At 41.5% G+C, this 22,699-nt stretch overlaps 1 long non-coding RNA gene across 1 annotated transcript; it reads right to left on the bottom strand.

Annotated features, from left to right (window-relative positions):
• Nucleotides 1-1,774: 1,774 nt before the first annotated feature.
• On the bottom strand, nucleotides 1,775-21,269 carry LOC116694845 (uncharacterized). Its single transcript, XR_004333296.1, has 3 exons — nucleotides 21,112-21,269; nucleotides 18,759-18,761; nucleotides 1,775-1,786 (listed from the first exon to the last, which is right to left on the bottom strand). It is a non-coding gene; the product is annotated as an uncharacterized LOC116694845 (long non-coding RNA).
• Nucleotides 21,270-22,699: the final 1,430 nt, after the last annotated feature.

Here is a 22,699-nt window from a genome sequence, read left to right as displayed (position 1 = left end):
GTCCCTATTGGATAGTGGTGTCAGCGAAGTACAGACACCATTAATGTGCAGATAACACATTGGCCTATATATTTATGTTTTTATGTTAATATACTTTAGTTATTACACAACCTTGTTAAATACATGATTCTGGTTGGTCAATCATGGCATTTTACAGTCCGCTATTTGTGTATATGACGGTAACAAGCCGTTTTGGGATTAAAAATCATAGGTGCTTATGTGGTAATATACAGCATTATATGATATAAATATAAACATAATGCTATAAATAAAACTGTGCAAAGAAAGAAGCTTTCAATATATCTTTTAAAGTGCGTGAATAATCTCCAATAATCTCCAAAACGGCTCCATGACAGATTTAAGTTTCACTTTCCATGATCTGTGACCGGCAGGGAAATTTTTTACATATATATATTCTGTGTGTGTGTGTGTATATACATTTTTATATATTAATATAGATATATATTATATGCACACTGCAGAGGGAAGACATGCAGGAAATTGTCTCAGGTCGGACTTGAATCCTGGATCTCTGTGTCGAGGCATAAGCCTCTCAGTATATGTGTGCCTGCTCTACCCACGTGCAGCAAAGGGCTGCGACCATATTTGAAAACAGGTCGCTGCCAAGCTGCTGGGTGAGCTAGAAGTTGCCCCAATAAAATGATTTTTAAATCAACATTTGTGCTCAGTAGATCACAAATGGAGAGAGAGGGTCGAGAATTGGGATCGCTAACATCACTAATGGCAACAGTGCAAGCAAAGCATTAGTTAGCTCCATCATGGTAAGTTTTCTCAGAGGGGTGAGCTGATTTTCGCCCAAGAGCATTGTTCATAAGTGCTAACGGTCACCAGGCTGATCCAAGACCTTTCTCTTTGTGTTGGGGTCTTGCATTGCCCTGATGGGGTTCTGATTCAAAGTAATGACTGCTCTACATTATCCCTTATATTTTGCTGCCAGAATGTTATTAATGTCATTCAAATGCCCCTACCTGCTAAAAGTCTGCTACCTATATTGCTCTTTGCAAAAAGAATAGTGAGAGGTAAAAGATTCTGTAAGAGAATTGTAAGCCTCAGAGCATAGAAAATCTAGGTTATGGACCCAAATCCGGAATTTAGGACTCTGGCCATATTTTCTTTACAAATTAACTTGCTATTGGAACCCCCCTCAGCCTTTAGTCTGTTATTAAATCACTTACAGAATGGATGTTAATTAGCTCTAGCTGATATAATCTGCTGCTGGAGCATAGAGCCTGGGAGCATTGCGAATCCAGATATTCTGCCAATGGAACCCAACCCTCAACCAGACACAAACACATTAAAAGACCAGAGGAGGTAGTTCTGTGCCATTTTGCCTCTGATAAACAAACACAGAAACATAAGCAGACAATGTTTGGAATAATAGTTGAAGTGGTTCCAGATGCCTCTCCATGCTGATGTTGGAGTATAATCCATTTAACAGCTGTTTGTTGAATAGACTGGTAATGCTTGGCCTTAAACTCCCCCTGCTGAGTGGACTTGGACTCATTCTTGATTTAACCTTTTCCATTGTGGCTCTTGTGCTCATTGACCAGAGTAAAGCCCTTTGCTGATGCCTTCACTTGTGGTAATGGGATTTCAGCACTATGAAGACAATAGCTTGTGACATTACACTGAAACTCTTTCAAGGCTAATGCTTTAAAACACTCTTTCTACTCTCCTCCTCCATTCTCTGTCTCTCCATCTTTGATTCTCTATTTCTGTCTCTCTGTCAGAATAATGAACCAGCTGTTTCTCTTCTCCTACCCATCTCTAAGCATTCACTCCTTGTTCTCCTAGCACGGCATAGGCAGAGACATACAGCAGTCTTTGCTTTACCATCAAATCGTACACAGTGACAATAGCCCACACACCTATTAACAATTCAAACACCAGTGTAAACAAGCCTCACTGCTGCACTTGACATTGTTTTCAAGATTCATATTTTGCTATATTTTGCTGTTTGAGCATGTCTGACCTAAAAATGAGCAGCCAGGACTTGTTGGATTCCAGTCTCTTCAAAGAGGAAATGTCTTGGGAACCAATTTGCCAGCTCTACGGGACAGCATTGTTTAAACTTTTTTTCTGTAATAAAACAAAATATTTTTAGACAGATTTTTATAGCTTGTCCTATCGTGTATTTTTGGGGTGTTAGAAATATAGTGCACACTGCAATGAACTATCTCAGAACATGTACTCTAGTCTGAAGTGACTGAAGGGCTCTCATCAGTGTCAAGATTGGTCTTGATCCCGACTTTTTGAAGGTCTTGGTCTTGTCTTGGAATTGACTGCATTTTTACTGTCTCAGTCTCACAAAAGAGGACTCAGGATCTTATTTCAAGACTAGGGATATCACTAAGTTGCCTCTGTCTGATTATGCGTTATTGACATTAAATGCTGTAAATGTACAACATACAGTCCCTGACAAAAGTCTTGTCGCTTATCTATTTTGTAGAAACACCTGCTATTAACCTGACTTTTAATTAATCAATTGGTGTAAGAAATAGCTCAAATGAAAAGCTAAAACCCTCCCAAACGATGTTCAATGCACTGAAATAAATTAATTTCACTAAAAAAAGATTTATTATTTAAACAAGACAGAAAAGTCAAATTTTGGCAAGACAAAAGTTTTGTCGCCTATACAGAAATTGAACAAATTTACTACAAATACTAAAATATGTCAACAAATTAAACAGTGGTGCTGTGAGATTCAAATTTAATATCTTGTATGACTTCCATGAGCTTAAAGGACTGCATCCATGCGGTTTGGCAAGGATTCATACAATGTATTGATGAAGTCATCAGGAATAGCTAGGAAAGCAGTCTTGCATACCTCCCAGAGTTCATCAATATTCTTGTTTGGTCTTCCATGCTTCCTCTTTCATCCTACCCCACATATGCTCAATGATGTTCATGTCTGGTGACTGGGCAGGCCAATCCTGGAGCATCTTGATCTTCTTCGCCTTGAGGAACTTTGAAGTGGAGATGGAAGTATGCGATGGAGCACCATCCTGATGGAGAATTTGGCCTCTTTTATGGTTGGGAATATAAGAGGTAGCTAAGATTTCTTGGTATTTGAGACTATTGATGTTGCCTTCCACCCTGCAGATCTCTCGCACACCCCCATACTGGATGTAACCCCAGACCATGATTTTTCCGCCACCAAACTTCCATGTTTTCTGGGTGAATTCTGGATCCATGCTGTTTCCATTAGGTCTCCTGCAATATTTGCGGCGACTGTGGTGTAATTCAACAGAAGATTCATCTGAAAAATCCACTTTCTTCCACTTCTCCAGCATCCATCCTTTTAGCAGGCTGTGGGCCTTGGCAAATGCCACACGGTTTTTCAATTGTCTTTTGTTTAGTGCTGGCTTCTGGGCACTGATTCGACCATGGAGGCCCTTTTGAGACAGAATCCGACAAACCGTTCTGGTTGACACAGGGACTTCAGGGGACCAGGTCTGGTGGAGCTCTGCTGCAGTGGAAAATGGGCTGGCCTTAGATTTTCGAGCCAACAAACGGTCCTCTCGAGCAGTTGTCTTGCGGGGTCTGCCTGACCTGGGCTTGTCAAAAACATCTCCAGTGTCTTCAAATGTTTTTTTAATCCTCTGTACTTGACGCTGAGACACATTGAAGGTGTCTGCCACATCAGCAGTGGATCTGGTCTTCAGCCTCTTGATAATCAAAACTTTAGTCTCAGGTGGTGAATCTTAGGCATGTTTGCAGAGGTCTAGTTGCAGTTGATGTGAAGGTCTAGTGTACTGGGGTTGTTTTTATACACACCTGAGACCTAATTGATCCATTATTAGTCATAGGTGAAGCTCATATGACAAGGCGACAACACTTATGTCTTTGCAAAAATTGACTCAATGGGCTTTACCAAGCTGTGAATATTAGAATACTTTTTGACAGTTTCTTTTTGCACTGAAACATTATTACAAAAGCTGTTGGGATTAAAATGAGCCATTTCTTGTAAATAAATCTTGATTAGAAATATATTTTAGCGGCACTTCAGGTCAATTTGTACACAAGCAACAAGACTTTTGTCAGGGACTGTATAATGATCTAAAATGCTGGGAGTCCATGCTTAAAGTTTTAATCTTACTGTATCTCAGGTTCTGTTTCTTAGCCCATGTGCTCTGGCAGATGGATGTTCGGATTTTCTCTTCATCACCACTCTCTGAAGATAGCTCTGTAGGGGCGGCTGTGGCTCAGTGGTAGACTGGTTGCCTGCCAATCGGAAGGTTGGTGGTTTGATCCCTGGCCTTGCAGTCCCACGTCGAAGTGTCCTTGGGCAAGACACTGAACCCCGAGTTGCCCCCGGTGCTGTGTGTGAATGGTGAATGTATCCTGTATGATGTAAAAGTGCTGTGAGTAGTTGTTAAGACTAGAAAAGTGCTATATAAATACAGCACATTTACATTTAAAGGATACGTCATGGCTACTGGGTACTTGAGATTAACACAGTAAATTATACCCATAAGAATGGCATCGCTTCATGCCACATCGTTAATGTTGTGAAGTACAATTGTCTCCTGTGGAAAGACATCCCGTGCTTCATCTTCATAGCCTATTAGCAGACCAAGCTTCACCCCTTTCATGGCTTCATCCAGAATCTCTCCATGAGCCTGCATTTTTTTCAAATGCAGTGCCGCCTTCCCGGAATGCTTTGCATGCATGTTGGAGTTGCTTGACGTCACCCATAGGAATAGAGTGGAGCAAGCCTTGCATGGATTTATGGATTACCACAGTCAGTCCCGTCTTGTCGGCTTCACAGCATGCTAGCTATCAACAGTCCTCCAGATGTGGCTGACAAAAACATAGTCATCCGCTGCTTCTCTATTGACCACTGTCATTAATTCTGCTCAGTTGGTTAGTTTTCTCGTTTGGAAATTACAATAATAATAATTGTTAAATAAAACAATTATAGTTATTAGTCATATTAGATCAAGACACCATTTCTGGGACTATTTGCACCGTGCATTAATATTGCCGCCACACCAGGGGCCATGGTCACTTTCTGAGATATCTGGTTTTCATACAACAAATCACACTCTTAAGCTAAGTTGACACATTGAAATTTACATTTCACTGAACTGGCTTACAAACTTGAGTTGGAATAGTAATAACTCATGAAATTAAGTGGAGGTCAATTATAGAAAAGAGTTACTATAACTTATCCATCCAATCCTTTTTTTAAAGTGTTAAGCCAATGATTTATTACATTACCAGTATTGTCTAACAAGTCGATGGATTTTACGCTGTCATTTCCTGTCTCCCATGGAAACAGCATAGAGATGAGATATGGTCTCTGTGTGACTAACAGATCTTACCATGGTGGTCCTTAAGTACATGTGATGTGAATGATATTTCAATTACAGTGTAAGCTTATCTTCCCTTTTGCAATTGCATCTCATAATAGTCTATTATCCACTGCTTTTCATGCTTGATTATTAAATAGGATTTCAAGGCTCTGCCGGAGTTTGCCAGCAGCAACAAATGAGGCAGAGAATTGAGAATTGATTTCTTATTGAGCAGAGAAAACACCCTCCCTCCTCACGCCCACTGAGCTAGACTACTCTCTCGGATAAACATGACAACTTCATCCAAGGCTGTCATACTTCATTGGGGTTGTTTTCTCATTAGAAACAGTGAAATGGTGATGCAGACTTCCCTTCTGTGGGTTCTGTGACGCAGCAGTGAATGCTGGTCTCTGTGGGGAAAAGAGCAAACCGCAGAGGTGAAAGCAGAGAGCTTTACTGCTGAATTATGAGTCCCTTAGCCCCAGAGCTTTTATTGTTACCTACGACACGCGGTATATATTGGCACTTTCACAAGCATATGCACATTTGTACACACACACACCCACATACACAATCCGTTGGAGGTGTAGACGTATACTCTACACACTGACACATATCCAGGGTGGGAAATTAACTTTTTTGCACACCAGCCACAGTGGCTGGTAGATGCCCAATTTTACCAGCCGCTGTACCAGTGCTTTACCTGTTCAGAGGTAGAGGCTGCATTTACAGTGTATTGAAATGTTAAGAATTTATTATGGGCTATGTATACTGTGATATTTTGCTATTTTTCCAAGACATAGGTTTTAGGCCATGGTGCCTAATGTTTCACATTTCATAGTAAGTTACGTCAGAGACTATTGGCCACATCACGGAACAACATGTTTTGTGTGTTTGTCTGTATTTTCACTCACAGAAAATGCATGGGGTTGCCAATTGGAAGGTTGGTGGTTCGATCCCTGCCCCTGCAGTCATTGTCGAAGTGTCCTTGGGCAAGACACTGAACCCCGAGTTGCCCCCGGTGCTGCGCATCGGAGTGTGAATGTGTATGAATGTGTATCTGATGAGCAGGTGGCACCTTGTCCAGCAGCCCCGGCCACAGTGTATGAATGTGTGTGAATGGTGAATGTTTCCTGTAGATGTAAATGCGCTTTGAGCAGTTGTTAAGACTGGAAAAGCGCTATATAAATACAGCACATTTACATTTACATTTGCATGGCATTCATATGGAGAGATACAGAAAGCTCACTGCAGCTGTTCAGAAAAGAAAGTCAACCCGGGATGCAGGCCCATCACTAAAAAAAACAAAGTTATGGGAAGCCAGGTCAGTGTATATAAAGGAGTCATTGAGTTTGTCATTCAAGGGCTACACCCACTCAGTGTAGTTTAGCAGCAGGGATTCAGAGACCTTCTGCTTCTCCTCCAGCCCAATCTAGCAGTGATGTCTTGTGACACTCTTAACTACAAAATGGAGAAAGCAACACAATAAATAAAAAATAACCTGAAATTGGCATTGAAGAAAGTTGAGGTTATTGCAACACCACAGATTGCTGGACCGCACACCGACGGGGTTTTATAGGTGTCACTGCGCATCTGATACAGCAACTATGCAGAGGTGCTGTGCTGCCCTAGCGTGCAAACAGCTAAAAGGATCAAACACTTTTTCTGCCCTTGCTAGTGCTCTCAACGATATACATGTGGAGTACAACATCTGCAAAAAATTGTTTGCACAACAATTGACTATGTTCAAATTTCATAAAGGCCTTTAGAGTCTATGGTGAGCTGGATGAAAATAACAATCCAGATACTGTACTTCAGAGTGCGAGGGAAAGTATGGGAGGAGAGATTGATGAAGAAGAGGGGGAAAATAACACAAGTGTTGAGTTTGTTGAAGCCGGGACAATATCTGATGAAGATAATGGAATACCAGCTGCCAAAGCACTAACGTTGTGCATGCCACCTTCTCAACCTGATCTCCACCGCTGATGCATTGAAAGCAAATGGAAATCCAGTGTACAAGCGGCTGTTTCGTTCAGCATTCTCCAAGTGTTCAAGTCTGTGGAGCAAAAGCTCAAGATCTACCACAGCTGCTGAAATCATAGAGGATAACTGCAAACATTTTGCTCCTCAGGCCAAATGAGACACGGTGGAACTCCCTCTCCTTTGGAGATGATTTTGAGAATCCTAAAGGAACAAGGAGAAGGAGCAATTACAGCTGTGTGCAGCTCGCTACATATACTTATGTATGTACTTGCCTTTTTATTTTGTAGATTTATTGACTGCAGTATGAGGTAGCTTCATATAATTTAGTTAATGTCTTGCGGGTAAGTATGAGTTTAAATTGGCTTAATGAATACTTTGATTCCCACTATGAATGAAATATTACATTCATTAATCACTTTTTGTTTTTGTTGTCAGGTTCACTCCTGTTGAGCTTGGTTTTCTGGCACAGTATACAAAGACTATGAGCCCATTTGCAAAGGCACTTGATGTTCTCCAGGGAGAGGCCAATGGAAACTGGATGATGGTTGGTACCTACAATAACACTACTCCAGGCAAAGCTCCAGCACCTCTGCATTTCCTCCAAGTCCTGTAGGCCTTTGATTGAAGCACTTCTAGCAGGCCTTGAAAAACGTTTGACTGATGCTCACAGATCCAGAGCTAACTGCCATGCTCGTTCCCAAATTCAAGACCTGATGAATTGAAGTGAGGAATGTATCCTAAAACTGGGTATGTCTTGCACTGTTTGCTTTACTACTACTACTACTACAACTAATTCTACTACTACTACTACTACTACATAAAATAATAATAATAATATAATAATAATAATAACAATAATAATAACAATAATAATATATCCTTTATTAATCCCACAAGGGGAAATTACAATTTACACTCTGTTGTTATTACACACATTACACACACAGGCCTGAATTACACACACATGCTCAGTACCTATACATGCAGTAAATAGAGAGATGCCAGAGTGAGGGGGCTGCCCATGGAAAGGCGCCCCGACCAGTGTATATATATATATATATATATATATATATATATAGTGGTCAAGTCTACTGAAGATGAAAGCATGGACAAGATTTCCAAATCCTGCTGAGACATAAGTCTTATATATATATTCTTTAAGTGATAATAGACAGACTTTCAAATTGTCTGAATGTGGCTGTTAAAATTCAGGTCAGAGTCCATGACTACACCAAGAGTTCTGGCTTTGTCTGTTGTTTTTAACATTGTTGTTTGATACTGAGCTCAGACTTTTTATCGTTCCTTTTTTGCTCCAAAAACAACCACCTCAGTTTTTCCTTCATTTAATTTTCAGAAAGTTCTGGCACATCCAGCCGTTAATTTGTTCGATGCACTTATTCAGTTTTTGTGTTGGACTATAGTCTCCTGGCGATAAGGTTATGTAAATTTGTGTGTTGTCCGCATAACTATGGTAACTTATTTTGTTGTTTTCCAAAATCTGAGCCAGTGGAAGCATGTAGATGTTAAACAGAAGAGGCCTCAGAATGTAGCCTTGGGGAACTCCGCATGTCATATTTGTATACCCAGATGCATAATTACCTATTGACACAAAGTAGTCCCTATTCTTTAAGCAGGATTCAAACCAGTTTAGTACTGAGGCAGAAAGGCCAACCCATTTTTCCAATCGGTCTAGTAATATGTCATGGTTGACCGTGTCAAATGCAGCACTGAGATCAAGTATTACTAAGACAGAAATGTTGCCATTATCTGTGTTAAGGTGGATGTCATTGAAGACTTTGACGAGAGCCATCTCAGTACTGTGGTGTGGTTGGAAATCCGACTGAAAGGTATCAAAACTGTTGTTTAATGACAAGAAATGGTTGAGTTGTTGAAAAAACGCTTTTCTAATGATTTCACTTAAAAACGGAAGGTTTGACATCGGCCTATAATTGCTCATTAGAGACGTGTCTAGATTGTTCTTTTTAAGAGCGGTTTGATTATTGCAGTTTTTAGGGCCTGTGGAAAGATACCTGAAAGAGGAGACATGTTCACAATCTGTAGATGATCAGAAGCCAAACAATTCAAAACATTTTTTAAAACACCCATTGTAAACTGTCCTCCAGGTTTTTAAGGTTGATAGTGTGAAATTCTGTCATGTTGGAATTAGTTTTGCGTAACACTGTGACAACACATATCCTGTACTTGATAAGGAGGCACTGACTGTTTGACTAATCTTCAGAATTTTGTATTTGAAGAAGAAGGCAATTGCAGGCTTTGGTAGATAAAAGTTCAGATGCTACTGGTACTGGAGGGTTTGTTAACTTATCGACAGTGGCGAACAAAGCACGTGAATCATTATTGTTTCTAGCGATAATGTCAGAGAAGAAGGACCTCCTTGCATTCCTTCGTTCCAAACTATAAATGCGAAGTCTCTCTTTATAGGTGTTATAATGGGCCAAGAGATCCGTTTTTCACCACCTTTGTTCAGCTTTCTGACACTCTCTTTTTTCTGTTCTTACCAGTAGGACCTTTCACCATGGAGATCTTTTCTTACCAGAGACAACTTTGACCTTAGTGGGAGCAATGGCTTCAATAACATTTGTAATTTTACAGTTGAAATTATCTACAAGCTCAGTTACTGAGAGCCCAGAGAGGGTGGGTGTGGAGGAGAAAAGCTGAATAAATGTTACTGTTCTTTGTTTGGACACTTCTGGGCACAGAGATAGTGCCATCAAAGAAAACACAGGAATGATCAGAGAGAGCAACTTCAGTCACCACAACCTTGGAAATATTCAGACCCTTGTTCCATAGGCCTCGACTACATCAAAAGTCACCAGAAGGAACAAGTTGTGGTCAATGAAGGTGATACCTCCCATTCTTCTTCTTCTTCTTTTTCGGAAGAGGACTTATTTTCAGCAAGCAAGCACTCCAGTTACCAAGAAAATACCAAACAGCTGGAGACCTTCCTGGGGTGCCCAGGTGATACAATGGATGTACTGAAGTCTTTCCCAGCAGCCACCTGTCAGTGAGGCTTAGCACTACCTGCCACCGCTACCTGCGAGAGACTGTTCAGCACTGCAGGCCTGATTTTTACACCAAAAAGAGCCTGTGTTGAAAACCAGCTTCATTTGAAGCTAAACAAAGGTTTCTGGTAGTTTTGGATTCTCTCTATCAATAAAAAAGTAATGTAATGCACAGTGAATTTGTAATTTCTTCAACTTTTATAGCACTTCAATCATAAAAATGGACATTACACTTTATTATTAGCACTCTATGTTCAAAGCTTTACTAATTGTCACTTCATTTCTAATACGCTGCTGCCATCCATAAGTTGTAATTAAAGGTATGGGGAACTTAGTTAATGTCTGTTTATATTTTGTAGTCATAGGACAAACCCATCTGTAAAACTCTGTTTATAATAGTATTCTTTTCTATATTTATTCATTACATATCCATGTCTTGCACTTATAGGACCATTGTATATATCCTGCACTTACTGCCATTGCACTTCTGGTTAGACCAAAACTGCATTTCGTTGCCTTGTACCTGTACATGTGTAATGACAATAAAGTTGAATCTAATCTAATCTAATCTTTAGTAATTTGTATTTTATCCTTTATTTTCTTTTTCCAGAAACCATATTTGATCACACACACATACATGTAGATTCCTTTAAATGTTAAGGGGAAGATTAAAAAACTTGCACTCTAGTAACATCTTTGGGGTCAAGGTAGCTTTGCTTAAAAAATGGTTCGCAAGGCTACTTTTACTTTATTTCCAAGTTACTTCCAATTTCCAAGTCTGTACTTTGTTACTTTTACTTGAGTAAATAAGTTAAATCAGTAATTCTACTTTTACCAGAATATTTTTAACACAAGTATCTGTACTTCTACTTAAGTACGAGAAGTGAGTACTTTTCCCATCTCTGTGGACGGGAAATTGAAAACTGCGTCGGTCTTAAAACTAGCAAAGACTCTTTGCGCTGTGCTGCCCCTTATGTGCAACCTATTTGTAGTGATAGTCTCTCTCTCTCTCCCTGTCAATACAGTAGTTCACTCTACCTGGACTAGTAACATATCAGCACGTGGCGAGGTCATGCTCTGCGCCTCGGCTTGGACACAGTGGTCTCCAGCGAGAGAGAAAAGGCGTTAACGTGGAACGCTATCACACTTTCCTTTATCTCCTCATTAGACTAACTTTGTGGCTAGACTTAGGCTGAATCCCATTTCTCCATCTTACCCCTACCCCTTGGCCCTTGAAACCAAGGGGTAAGTGGTAGGGGTGAAAACATACCCCTATGAAATGGGACACCACTTGGTGACATCACCATGCAGTATTGATCACAAACCTCAGATGCCGTCTCTGTCTGTTGATTGTGTGGGTTTGGACAACAGTGTCATATGGTTTTAATAATATTATACAGTAATTTTAGGTTTACTTTGGTGGTGCAGAGGCAGATGTTCTTATCGTGTTGTACTTAGTCTGTTTGCAATACAATTGTGTACACATGTATCATGTATACTACATATACACCTGTAACAGGTGAATCATACATATACCCATGTATACATGGTGTGTGTCAAAAATTGAAAAATAAACCATTAAATTGCACTTTCTGGAGAGTTTTTTTGCAAAAAAATGGAGAAATGTAGTCTTACATGATATGTGCAAAACTGTAGGGTTAAGAGCCTTTGTGTTGTTGTAGTATCAACAGGTTTTACGGCATTCAGCATTTACATTATATACATTATTAACTTCTTATGATATAAGAACTGACCCAGACAACGTGCCAAACATAATGAACCACATGAAGAGACAGTAGCAAATCTCATCAACAGCTGAGAAGATTTGGGTCTGTGGTGAACAGGTCCAGGGGTCCCTGGTGTAGGGACAAGGGACCCAAAGTTAAATTAATGTTGAGGGATCAACTAAGACCACTGAAATTCAAAGAATGAGAACCACTGTTTTGCATAAGTTCTAATCCTTTAACCTTTGTGCCTAGGTTCAGTAATGTTTGGCCCTCATCCTCTGGGCCCCACTTACTGGATTTACTTTTTGGGAAAAAAAAGACTATTTGTTCATTTCATAAAACATCAAATTAATTATTTACAGTTACATTTAGAGATGCACCGAGGTTAAAGAAGCACAATAGTGGCCCAACATTGCAGTATAGTATATATAGTATAGTGTATATATGTAGTATATAAAGTATAGTATATATAGTATAGCTCAGATGTGTTTCATCAGATTTCTGCTCATGTTTACAACTTTGTGCACATTTAAAATATAACTCCTCCCATCTCTGTTGTCTGAGATTTGGAGAGTTGTAATATAGTATATATAGTATAATATAGTATATGGTGTAATATAGTCTGCTGTGCAAGTCATTGCTCCGCTGATATGGTGGATCTCATTCAGACCGTCTGACAGACACCGAGGCCCATTCGGGTCTCTGGTCTCTGACAAAGTTTAGAAGCGGCTGTACGCTGCTCATTATCGGAGGACTACACGGATGCAACGCGTCACTGTCCACAGCAGAGCAGGTCCACTAACATGAACTGAAGTTGCTACGCTACCAGCCGCGCTGCTCACCTTGGTTACAGAGAGAGTGGACACGAAGCGACGGACGGGTCTGTGATACTCAGAGCTCATACCTAAAGCCGGGGAAATGGGATGGATCGTAAAAAAAATTCTCATTTTGCGACAATTCGAAACTTCACAGACAGGAGCGCTCTTGAACCCCTCACAGTTCTGAAAGACAACTAGTCGATCATAAGTGCTCAACAGCTAAATCCATAGATAAACTCATCTTCAGAAAATTGAAACCGACCGGGTTGACACTTCAGCGTGAGAAATCGGGGTGTGGCGTGTGAGCCAAATGGGTCTCACGGCCAATGCGTGAGGAGTTGGCAGCCCTGTATATAGCGTATACAATATATGCGATGTATACAGTCCATTCAAGGCAGAAATATGTGGGACTGTTCAACGTTGTAGCGTTAGCGTACGTTAGCGTTGGGCCATTGCAAGCTAGCGATTTTTAAAAAGTTTCAGTTAGGAACATGGTTGCAAGATACATGTACAGGACTGCATAGACCCAAAACAGACTGTCGTAACTTTTTAATCAATTATTTAGCCGAAAGTACTTACATTATGTGTCTCCTCTGGTCGACGGGTAGCCATTGATGCCTGTGTTTTCAAGTGAGGTCGCATCCACACTAGGTTTCAAGGGCTATACAGCCCTTGGTCTATCCTTCCCCTCGTCCTCCGTGTGAACGCGCAAAAGCTAGGGGAAGGGGTAAGGGGTAGGGGTAAGGGAATAAGGGGATCAGCCTTAGACTTCTCTTTATTAATCCTTTTGGGATGACTCCCGCGAGGAAATTGAAAATTCCAGCAGCAGTTTTAGCAAGAAAAAAGAAATAAAAAATAGATTAAAAAGACATAGTATAAAAACAACAAAATAACAATAATAATAATAACAACAATAAGAACATTCGTTAAATAAACAAAGAAAAGACCATAAATTATTATTAAAGTGTCAGTGTTGAGACCAGTGTTAAAGTGATAGGGTGACCAGTGTGAATTTAAGTCCAGGTGTGTATGTATTACACACCTGGATGTCTGTATGCGTACTGTATGTATGAATGAATGAATGTATGTATTTATGTATGTATGTATTGTCCTCTCTGCCCTATTTCCTCCTCTTCCCCACTAGTAAGGAGTTGTTTAGTCTGATTGCATGCATGAGGGACAAATGAGTCCTCGAGTCTGTTGGTCCGACACTTGGGAAGGAGCAGCCTTCCACTGAACCGGCTCCTCTGGGTGCTGATGACGTTGTGCAGGGGGTGGCTGGCATTTTCAGTAATGTCCAGCAGTGTGTCCAATGTCCTCCTCTCTGCCAACGTCACCAGTGAGTCCAGCTTCATGCCGACCACAGAGCCGGCCCGCCTGATCAGTTTATCCAGCCTATGGGTGTCCTTCTTCGATATGCTGCCCCCCCCCAGCACACCACAGTGTAGAAGAGGACACTGGTTACCACAGACTGGTAAAACATCCACAGCAGTTTGCTGCAGATGTTAAAGGACCGCAGTCTCCTCAGGAAGTACAGCTGGCTCTGTGCTTCCTGTACAGGTGGCTGGTGTGTGTTGTCCAGTCAGTTTGCTGTCCAGCCACAGCCCAAGGTATTTGTATGATTCAACGGCCTCCACCTCAACTCCCTCTAACAGGACCGGTCGTGGTCTTGGTCTGGACCTCCCAAAGTCAACAACCAGCTCCTTTGTCTTAGAGGTGTTGAGCTGTAGAAAGTTAGTGCGACACCAGAGAGCAAAGTCCCCCACCAGACTCCGATACTCCTCCTCCCTGTCACCCCTGATACACCCAACGATGGCTGTGCCATCTGCATACTTCTGTATGTGACACAGCTCTGAGTTGTAACAGAAGTCCAAGGTGTACAGGGTGAAGAGAAGAGGGGCCAGCACTGTGCCCTGGGGGGCTCCAGTGCTGCTGACCACAGCGTCAGACATGATGTCCTTCAGCCTGACGTACTGTGGCCTGTCGGTGAGGTAGTCTCTGATCCAGTCTACCCGATAGGGGTCCACTTCCATCCTGATCAATTTGTCCTGGAGTATAGGGGGCCGGATGATATTGAAAGCACTGGAGAAGTCCAAGAAGAGGACCCTCACTGCGCCGTTTCCCTTATCCAGATGGGAGTGGACCCGGTGTAGCAGGTAGAGGATGGCGTCCTCCACACCAACATCTGGCTGGTACGCAAACTGCAGGCAGTCCTGGGCGTGCTGTACCTGGGGTCTGAGGAGGCTGAGGAAGAGCCGCTCCAACGTCTTCATCAGGTGTGAAGTGAGTGCCACCGGTCGGAAGTCATCCAGCTCGCTGGGCCTGTTCTTCTTGGGAACTGGAACGATGCAGGACGTCTTCCAAAGGGTGGGCACTCTCCCTAGCTGCAGGCTAAGGTTGAAGATCCGTTGGAGCGGCTCCCCCAGTTCTGCAGCGCAGGTCTTCAGTAGTCTTGGACACACTTTATCCGGGCCTGCTGCTTTCCTGGGCCGGAGCCTCCTCAGCTGTTCTCTGACCTGGTCTGTGGTGATGTGGGGTGGGGATTGTATTGAGGAGGAGAAGGGGGGTATTGTGGTGTTGGGGGGGGGGGGTGTAGAGGGGGGTATGTGGTGTCGAGGGGGAGGTGTAGACTGGGGTATGGTGGTGTCAGGGGAGAGGTGTGTGGAGGGAAGGAAGCATTGCTGCGGTGTGGTGGGGGTTGGGGGGCAAGGGCTGGTTAAACCACTACTGTGTCGTGCATCAATAAGTAAGTCTGATGTCGCTGTTATGTAGGATTTATGAATTAGCAACAGTAAGCTAATTCACGAGGGTGCTATTTTATGAGCTGATATTGCGCATCTGTTCATGTGCGCTGCAAGAGTTATGTTTCTGTTTATTGAATGCGTTATTCAGTGCAAATATACACAGTATCGTCGTCCTGAAAGCAGCAGTACAAATGAGGAGGAAAGAGGGTGCTTCTGATTGCGCACAATGCTGTTTACCTTTCTTAGTGTTCTGTTTATGTGTATACTATCTATACTTGGGAATGGAATACCTGATAATTTACTGGAAGTTGTTATTATTTTTCTAATGTACTTTTTCTGTGCTTCAGTGGCATTGCCAAACCAACAGATGATGCCAAAGGAGAGAACACTTTCAACAAAGCACAATAAAACGTTTGAAGTTTACTGCTGCTGACATTAAAGGACAACAGTTTCCTTAGAAAGAACATTCTTTGTTGGGACTTATTTAATTTAATCTGTCAGTCCAAATGTTCCATTTACGTTTGTGGTTGAGCACCATGCCGAGGTACTTATACTTTGTGACAGTATCTAAAGGATCCCCATGTATAAAAGTGGGTTTAGGGGACTGTGCTTTCCTAAAATCAATTGACATCTCCTTTGTTTTAGAGGTATTTAAATAAGGTTTGACTTGTCACACCAGTCAATCAAAAAGTCAAGAACTGACCCATGCTCCTCTTCCTGGTCATATACTGTAGGAGACTAACCAGGGCAGTGCCATCCGCATATGACTCGCCATTGGCTGGTGGCGGGTGCCAATTTCCCACCTTGCACATATCTATTTGTATATAGGCCAGGTCTCTATATTCACGCACACACATGCACACGCACACCACACACACACACACACACACACACACACATTTACCAGCAGACACAGGCCTTGCTGTGTCTATGCAGTACAATTCAGCTCACTGACCTTCTGTGTACTGTATATGGCCTTGTCAGGAATCATGAGCATTGCAGAGAAAACACCAATTCCCAAAGTTTCAAACTATTCATTTAAGCAATGATTAGTACTTGTATTAGCAGCTTGGTTACATTATATATTTAAAAAGTCAACAAGACAATAATCTCAAATCATCTTTCCCTAACCTAAACCAAAGTGTTTAGTAGCCTAGCATTCTAGCAATTACTTGACAGGGGCGATTCTAGGATCAGACCTTTAGGGGGTCTCTGCCCCTAAAGAGATTGTGAAACGGATACAGTGCCTTGCTTTTTTGTTGATTTAAAAATGATATATATAACTTTTGAGGGGGGTTTGAGACCGCTAAAAAGGGTCTAAAATCACCAAAGGTCCTAAGTAACCCTTTTCATCCTTCCCAACATTTAGTGCAGTAGCACTTTATTGACTAGAAGCATTTTTTTCCAGTCAGCTAAATCCGTGCAGCAATTACATTTCCTCCAAACCTTATCAAGGATGGAACATGTTTCTCCACATGACATGAAGGAAAATGTGTTTCCTTTATACTTGCATGTTGTATAACTTGTATAACATTCATGTTTTTTCTTCTCCTCCATTTCTCACCTCCCCACAGGAGTTGGATCAACCAATCAGCATGCTTAATGCACAGGGTCACACGTAAAAATTTGGCAGGTTTTGCAACGGCCATAACACCCGTCTTTACCCTACGCCCGACAGTTCTATCTTTGCAGTAGCACATTTCCAGCATAATTATAGATCATAGGTAGATAGACGGATGGACGGATAGTCATTTCATCCTTTTTCTTATCCCAACTCAGCCCACAAATTGCGGTCACGTTCCTATTGATCGGAAGACAACCAGTAATTGGATGGATGTCCAGTCTAATTACAACAATTAGCACACATTGGAAAGCTTTCTGTTCACATTGTTTACGGAGACAAAATGGTACTGAAACACCTCAGTAATATGTGTTGTCCTTCTTCTGCACAAAACTGCACAAAACCTTTGTAACCAGGTGGAGATTGAATGTTTATCTTTAAAGGCACGATGGGAAAGAAACATATCCAGAGCTTTCATCATAGAAAACTAATGCTGACAGGTGTTATGATTTGCAGCCTGCAGAATTTATATAATCAATATTGAGGTAAAATATTTAAGTTAACAAATATTACATCCTTCTCTTTGACAGGAAACCCCAGGCAGACTGGCATCAGCGTTGGGTAGCATTGTGTATGGAAACAGGACTAAAGGTCTAAAACCTGAGCTGAGGACTCAAAACTGTAAACTGTCAGTGACAGAAAGTGCTTTCTAAGCCATGTTTTTGAGTTTGGTTAGTTAAGATTCTTTTCAGCCAGTCCTCCTCTTGACCTTTACATATTACATGTGCTGCTAACAAATCTCACACCGTTTATCGCAAGCATGGATGTTGGCTCAGGTTTGCAACTGGTATTTGGTAAAGTGTTGGTATTGTTTTTTATGTACCAGGTAGTAATACTAATCCTCTATTTAAATAGAAGTTTTGTGAAACAAAGAAATCGCACTCAAACATAACAACTCTACATTTCCACCAGCATTTAAAGTGCCCATATTATGAAAAAAACACTTTTTCTGGGATTTGGGGTGTTATTTTGTGTCTCTGGTGCTTTCAGACGCATAAAAACTTGGAAAAAAAACTATCCATGCGGTTTTCAGTGAGATACAGTTTCTGAATGTCCTCTGCCTTCAATCTCCGGATGAGCTGTTCAAAATCCGCACGGCTTACTACGTCACTAACCGAGACAAGGTGGCTAACCGTAGCACATGCTGGCGCTAGCATGTTAGCTTTTGTCAATGGCAAAACATTGCTATAACAGACACTAGTTGACTATAATCTAAAAAATAACTATTTCCATCTCCCTGTTGTGCAGGTATTCCACAAGTGGCCCTCGTCTAGAAAAAGTCTCCCAGCTAATCCTGCCTTGGACTGACCAAAGTTGGAGAAAGAGTTATCTAGCTGATGTGATCTTCCCTAGCTACTGAGCATGTGCGACCCCCAACAAAGATAGTATAGAAGTGAGATGTCTCACTCTGCAGCTAAAACAGAGACCTAAACACAAGGGTGAAAAGAGGATCTGCAGAAATGTGCGGTAGAACAAAAATATGGTGATTTTTGAAAACGAAACCATGTAAACCTATTCTGGTACAACCTCAAAATACAATTAGCACCTGAAAATGAGCAGAATATTCAATTCAATTCAATTTTTGGCCGATTTAAGGTTCAGTAATATTTTACAGCAGAGTTATGTGAAACTAAAACATTTTAAGACATTACACAGGCATGAAATGTCTTTAATCACTTCACAAAAGGTTGTCTTTTTAGATTTAAATTGGAGAGAACAAATATCCTCTCAGAGGTATAAAACAGATTAGTAATGAAATCCCCTCACAACAAACGGACAATGAGCTGAAGGATGCTGCAAAATGATTGATCATGCAACACTTCATGTTGATATCTTGATATCTCCACTAATTGTTCTTTCTTTGCTCACCTAACAATGGTACAAAACGTTTGAAAAACAGCTTGAAGCAATAATGCTTTGTACCATTGTGTGTGCATATGTTTGTGTGTGTGTGTGTGTGTGTGTGTGTGTGTGTGTGTGTGTGTATGTGGAGCAGGTGCCAGCTGCATGTGTTGCAGCACCATTGTTGTTCCATATCTTATTCCCCTCTCAACAATGGAATCTTCCCTACACATTTTTCCACAGCGGTTGGAGAAGCAACTTATCGCTCTTCATCCACCTGACCAACCACAAATGCAAAAACCCTTTTAGCTTTATTCTGTTTTGCTCCTTTGTGAAAATTAATAACAGAAAGCATAATGTTCTCTCAGCAATGCTTCACCTCGGAACAACTTGGCATGCATATGTCTCCCTTTCCCTCCTCGTTTCTGTGCTCTCCCCTTCCTCCCTCCTTACCTCCCTCATGGGGCCTGGACTTAGTGTTTGTACAATGCAAAGGGCTTGAACTTAGAGCCTTGGTAAATGCTCCATGTGAAAACATCAATTTTTCATGAATGAGTCTCTGGTGTTTTAGGAGGCAGACAGGAGCCGACGGGGGAGTCTGCTTTCACCAGACGATTACCAAAAGAAACACTAAAGTCCCACAAGACAGCACAATGCAAATCCATGCGGATTTTGTTTCTGGTGAATCTGAAATAAAATTTCTTTTTAAAGTTTCAGAAAGTGTTTTTTAGGATAAACAGGTTGGTAAATAATTTTAGCTCTGCATCTTTGCTGGATGTTACGTTCTGTACCAAGGCTTTGAAGTGTGTGTGTCAGGGAAGCGTAAATAAAAGCTTGTATTGTTTTAGATAAATGACGTCATTGATGACATCCGAACCCTTGCTGCCCGTCCATACCACGTTAAGTATTTAGGAGGTGGTGAGAAGGTTTTATTATACATCCATGATCTACACAAGCACATTCACTGCCCTCTTCCCGGTTAAACCATTGCCACTTTACAGTTTTAGAATGCTAATATTGCCGTAATCTGCTATTATTATATTATATTATGACCAATATGTTTGATAGCCGCATTCCTCACAAGGAAATTGTTTTTTTTATACAGTTGTGCTGGTTATATTATACCACCAGAAAATAAACACCATATTGATATAAACGGATTACGTGGAAACTGATTCTTTTCTTCATCTTTATTTCTAAGTCTTAACTGGCGCAAAATTCAAAAACCATCTCTGATACAGTGTATCACAGATCACGAGAACAGAGATCTTCAGGGGTTCTTTGAGTCACTTCAACAAGGGCACCAAGTTGTTATTTTGTTCATTTTTCCCTCCAAAATTAAAATATGTAGGAAATGTATATTAAATCTATAAATTGGCCTTTTTGTAGACAACAACGACCTCAACAACCCGATGAGGATTATACTCGAGAGTATAAGCCTATCGAGAATGTTTTTAAGATTGTTTTTAAGAGCATTTCCACATTTATTGAAAGGACAGCTCAAACATGGAAGGGGCAGACTTTCAGGTCAGATTCAAACCCTGAACCTTCTTAAATGTAATGAGGTTTCATTTAATGTAATTAAATGAAACCTCTATAAATGTGTCTGTGCCTGCTCTACCAACTGAGCTAACCAGCCACACTGGAAAGAAGCAAGAGTGACCGCTCGCCTCCATCCATGTATTATCAAAACTCTCAGGCTCTGCACTCTCCTTGCACACATTTTACCTTGCAGACCGCATCTACCAGTTAACTTGAAGAGGATCTATCTCAGAAACTTGCTTACTCACAACAGGGGTCCCTCAGGGATCAGTCCTCTTTTCTCTGTACACCAATTCACTTGGGTCTCTCATTCATTTGCATGGCTTCTCCTACCACAGCTACCCAGATGACACTACCAACTAATTCTCTACTTTTCCCGTCTGGAACGGAAGTAGCAGCATGTATCTTGGCCTGTCTTACTGACATTTATTCTTGGATGTCCACACACCATCAGCAACTCAACCTTGACAAGACTGAGTTCCTTTTCTTTGACCTGACTATAACAATTGACCACTCTGTGGTAGTCCCCACCCAGACTGCTAGAAACCTGAGTGTGACACTTGAGGACCAACTCTCCTTTACTGTCAACATTGCTGCAACCACCCGATCATGTAGATACATGCTGCATAACATCAGAAGGACACAGCCTCTTCTAATGGTTCAGGCTCTATTCATCTCACGTCTAGACTACTGCAACGCCCTCCTGGCTGGCCAGTGTTAGATCACGGTTCACCCCTGGTCAGGACGTACTGGACCAGCTCTTTGTCTTAAATGGTCCAATCCTCTAGGCCTATGGGTCTCACCCTATTAGGTACTACAGAGGACTGTTTAAGCTGGTGTCGAAAATGTTCGCCTAGCTTCTAACTGTCGTCTTCTAAACGCCTACCCTGCTTACTCTGAAACGGCACCTGACTGAAGAGCCCGTTAACGACAGCTCTCTTCTTCGGGGCACTTGGTATGGTTGCTAGGATATTATTTAGTGGGAAAATAGGCCCCAAGGATAAGTTAACTTCAGTGGCCAGAGCAACCTATAAGAGTCTTTAAAGATGTTAAACACACTCTACCTAATTGATTACCACCTTAGTAAAGAAATACATTCAATGTCTACTACTTATAGTTTAAATGCAGTGATTACATATTGTATTGCAAATTTAAGCAAGGGCAAGCATAAAACTTAAAATGAATACACTTAAAATCATCAATTAAATGAGTCCTTAGGATCCCTTGGAAACTTTAAGGCTTTTTTCAAAGCCCTCGCCAGTGCCGTTAGGAATCCTCAGAGATGAATGCAGTTAAAGAAGAGAATACATTCAAAGTCCAATGAATTTGGGTGAATGGTTATCCTCCATGGCTTTTCGGCCAATGAGCCACGGTGTGCACAGTTGATAAGCACCCTTCAGCCCTGATGAGCTCTGTGTTTACAATTGTCCCTTGAGACCTTGTAGTCAGAGCACAGCGATCTCAACTCACTTAACACTCCTTCTTGAGATCACTCGCTGCCCCGGTTAATTATCCGTGAGCATGAGGTCATCGTTGTTGGATTCAGCTTTTAGGGTGAGCATGTTGCGATGTGAAGAGTCGGAGGGTCTTCTGACGAGGTATCCACATTGGAAACATTCTCCGGGTGCGTTGTCAGTAATTCCACTGCTATTGTTGATGGGACGACCTGCTCCTCAGTAGTCCCACTGGGTCAGGACGATCAGTCACAGCAACCATGACACTTAACATACTCCATAAACAAATGCATCCATTACTTTAGCTGGTTTGTAATACATGCCTTTAAACTCATTCTTCGCCCCATCAGGCTGATGGGCCTAATGCTCCCGGGTCCTTCCCACTGGATCGTTATTGTTGTTGGTTTCCTTGTTGATTTTATTCCACTCCAATATTTCCTTTTTTTCAGACAGGAATCCTTGCTTACCGCAAATCAGCTTCTTCAGTCCTCTGCCTGCCCAAGTCGTTCTTCTTAAGGTGACCACCCCATAGACAGTGGCCAATCTGATGTAGGGTGGTAGGTTCTTTGTTGTTGGTCATTCTTGGTTCCTGGTTCGCCTTTAGTTTGGAGTTGGCTTAAGCTGCTC

Source organism: Etheostoma spectabile, chromosome 2, assembly GCF_008692095.1.
Source record: "Etheostoma spectabile isolate EspeVRDwgs_2016 chromosome 2, UIUC_Espe_1.0, whole genome shotgun sequence".
Classification (NCBI taxonomy): domain Eukaryota; kingdom Metazoa; phylum Chordata; class Actinopteri; order Perciformes; family Percidae; genus Etheostoma; species Etheostoma spectabile.
This window is presented reverse-complemented; position numbering and strand designations above follow the sequence as displayed.